Source organism: Geospiza fortis, unplaced genomic scaffold (assembly GCF_000277835.1).
Source record: "Geospiza fortis unplaced genomic scaffold, GeoFor_1.0 scaffold662, whole genome shotgun sequence".
In the NCBI taxonomy this organism is placed as follows: Eukaryota; Metazoa; Chordata; class Aves; order Passeriformes; family Thraupidae; genus Geospiza; species Geospiza fortis.
In genome coordinates, this window is record NW_005054450.1 from 263,077 (window position 1) to 266,859 (window position 3,783).

At 40.1% G+C, this 3,783-nt stretch overlaps 1 protein-coding gene across 1 annotated transcript in view; it reads right to left on the reverse strand.

The window, feature by feature from the left end:
- Positions 1 to 149, reverse strand: part of CUNH1orf159 (chromosome unknown C1orf159 homolog) — a 13,277-nt gene extending 13,128 nt beyond the window's left edge. Inside the window, exon 1 of the mRNA XM_031062540.1 lies at positions 61 to 149. The gene's annotated coding sequence lies outside the window, so the exon portion shown is untranslated. The remainder of the gene's footprint in view (positions 1 to 60) is intronic.
- Between the last annotated feature and the right edge of the window lie 3,634 nt (positions 150 to 3,783).

Genomic DNA, 3,783 nt, shown 5'->3' on the forward strand with positions numbered 1-3,783 from the left:
GGATGGGGCCGGGCGGGCGGAGCAGGAAAAGTCACCTGGGCAGGAAGGGATAAAACTCACCTGGGCTGGCAGCGCTGGGATTTCCTGCTCGGGAAATCCCGCAGCACAGCCCGGCTCGGCTCCGAGGATCCGACCCCGCACTCCCGGGCGTTCCTGCAGGATTTCGGGCCTTCCTGGAGGATTCCGGGGGACAGGGAGATCAGGAGATGGTTTGGTTCCTCTAACAGCACCTGGACAGGTACCTGTGGGGCTGGGGGTGAAATCCCACGGAGCCGTCTCTGGGACTGGGGAACTGGAACAGGGATTGTTGGGGCTGGCATCAATGGGACAGGGATTGTTGGAACTGGGGAACTGGAATAGGGATTTTTGGAACTGGGATCACTGGGACTGGAATCACTGGAGCAGGGATTGTTGAAACTGGGATTGCTGGAATGGGAATCTGGGACTGGGATCACTGGAATAAGGACTCTTGGAACTGGGATCACTGGGACTGGGACCATTGGGACAGGACAAATCCTAATCTTAAATCCCAAAACCCCATCCTAAACGTGACCCCTCTCTGTCTGCTTTATGGTGTAAAAAGATTCCTGGAATTTACAAAAATCATGGAATTCCTCCCTTGGTGTCCCTCTCCTGGATGGTTTCTTTATTTCCTGAAGCTTCTGGAAAATCCCAGTAAATACCAGGCAAAAGGAGAGGCTCTGAAATGAAAGAAAAATCAGAAAATCAAATTAAAAGCCCCTAAAAATCAAAAAATTCTGTTAAAGAGGTGCAGGACGGGAAGGTTATGGAATTTAAAATGTCTCCTCCTCAGCTTGATCCAAATCCCTGCATTCCAACTGATCCACAAATCCCAAAAATCAAAATATCAAACAAAACCCAAGCAGAATAAAAGGATAAAAATAAGCAAAATCTCAATTTAATCCAACCAAGAAGGTTCTGTAATGCCACAATTGCATTTGGCAAATGGCAAAGTTTGAATTTTTATTTAAAAGTAAATTTTGGGGTAAATTTGAGTTTAAATCGGGATTTTGCTGTGCTGGAGCTGGCGTAGGCCAGACCAATAAGAAGCTCCTGAGAGCAGCTGAAATGTCATAATTCATCATTAATAATTAATAATTCCATAATTCATAATTGTGCAATAATAACTGGGCAAGCCAAGGCTTCTCCCTTTCTCAGCTGCTCAGAATTCCTGAAAATCCCTGAAAAACACCCAGGAACTGCAAAAATCTGCATTTAGGGGATGGGAAAAAAGGGAATATTTAGCAAAAAAAAAAAAAAAAAGATAAAAAGGAAAAAAGTCCCTCAGATTTTCCTCATCTTTATGCCAGTTTGGGCTTGGATTTGTGATTTACCTGTAAGCAGGAAAAATTTTTAAAAATAGATTAAAAACCATTAAAATTAGCTGGAAATGCAGAAAATTTAACCCCAGGAGAAGCTGCACCCTAAAAAAAATTTCCATATTTAAATGAAGAGAAGCACAAAAAAGAGAAGTTCTGAAGGGTGGTTCTGAGGGGAATTATATAATAAATAAATTTATAAATATATAAATATTTAGATAGGTATTTAAATATATTTGAATACTTGTATCTATAAATAAATATATAAACATATAAAGAAATAGAAATATCTTTAATATAACTATATAAATAAATACACACACTATACAAATGTATAAATAGTTTGGATTAATGAATAGATATTGAGATAATAGAAATAATGAGAAAATGATATAATTACTACAAATTTAAAAGTAGTAATTGTAATAATTATAAATAATATAAATAATGGAGATTTTTTTGGTTTTTTTCCTTGTGGAATGTCAGGAATATTTGGCGTTTCCTAATTTAAATTCAGATTTAATTGCTGGGGCGAGCTGTAATTACAGGAACCAGCTGAGCATTGCAAATCTGGGTGACACATCCCAGGAAAATGTTCTGGGAAATCCAGCCCGGAGCTGGCACCAGGAATTTCCTGCAGCTCTCGGGGACAGGAGCTGCAGCTGGGGCTGGGGGCAGGTGGTCCCCAAAATAATCTGAATTTTGGGGGATTTCAAAAAGGATGAAACTCAAAATTTGGAGCTGGATGAAGATGTTGCTAAAATAATCCAAATTTTGGGGGATTCCAGGAAGGATGAAGGGACAGGAGCTGCAATTTGGGTCTGGGTGCGGCTGACCCCTAAAATGATCTGAATTTTGGGGGATTCCAAGGGGGTTGAAGGGACAGGAGCTGAAATTTGGCTCCGGATGCTGATGTTGCCTAAAATAATCCAAATTTTGTGGGATTTTGAGGGGGATGAAGGGACAGGAGCTGAAATTTTGGGTCTGGGTGCAGCTGACCCCTAAAATGATCTGAATTTTGGAGGATTTCAAAAAGGATGAAACTCAAAATTTGGGTCTGGATGCAGATGTTGCTAAAATAATCCAAATTTTGGGGGATTCCAAGAAGGATGAAGGGACAGGGATTATTTGCAACCCAATTTTCTGGGGCTTGGGCTCCTGAGCTCCCAGGCAGGAGCTGAAATATGTGTCTGGGTGCTGATGTTGCCCAAAATACCCCAAACTTTGGGGGATTTTGAGGGGGGTGAAGGGACCGGAGCCGCTTCCTCCTCGCAGTCACAGCCCAGAGCTGCAGCTCCGGGCTGAGAATTCCACACTTTTAACGGGAAAAACCTGGATTTCCCCCCTTCCCTGGGTTGTTTCTGGCACCCAGCTCCCAGGAGCCAGGATCACGGCCCAGATCTCCCCAGAAAAGCTTTTGTCCCCATTACCCCACTGAAAATGTTGTCTGTCTCTTAGGCCGGGCTCAAGCTCCGTAAGGCCAGGATCAGAGATTCCCCCATGGAATCCTCTGCTCTCCTCCCAGCTCCCAGCGCCCGGGGTAGGTCCGGTTCTGCTTTTTCTGCCCCAAAGGGAGGAGTCTGGGGGGAATTTCGCTCCTGTCCCTGCAATTCCAGCGGATTTCCTGCTGGGAAAGGTCCGGGGGGATCTCTGAGGGCTCTCGGCTTTTCCTGATGGGTTTTGTGGGGCTGCCTAAGAGTGAGGCCAGATAAAATTTGGAGAATAAATAAAATAAATAAATAAATAAAATAAAATTAAAAGTAGGTGATTCTGAATAAATAAAATAAGAGAATAACATAAAATCAAATCAAATAACTTTGAATAAATAAAATAAAAAGTGGATGATGCTCAATAAATAAGACAATAAAATAAAATAAAATATCATAACATAGAATAAATAAAATAAAAAGCGGGGGATTCTGAATAGATGAATAGAATAGAACAAAATAGAATAAAATAAATAAAATAAAAAGCGGGTGATTCTGAATAGATAAATAGAATAAAAGAAACATGATGAAATAAATGAAACAAAATAAAAAGTGGATTATTCTGAATAAATAAATAGATAAATAAACTAAAAAGGAGGTGATTCTGAATAAATAAATAAATAAAACCATTAAATAACATAATAAAATAAAACAAAATAATACGCAAAACCATTAAATAAAATAATAAAATAATAGAATGGAATAGAACAAAATAAGATAGAATAAAATAAAATAAATTAAAATAGAATAGAATAAAATGGAATAAAATAGAATAGAATAGATAGAATAGAATAGAATAAAATAAAAGAGCATAAAACAATGAGATAAAATAATGAAATGAAACCAATTCTGTGCTGTTGTTCCCTTGCAGAGTCTCCGCGGGCTCGGTTCCCCTCGGGGGGCTCCATCATGTCCTGCTTCCCGCAGCTGTGGCACTCGAGCACGCCGGAGTCCCC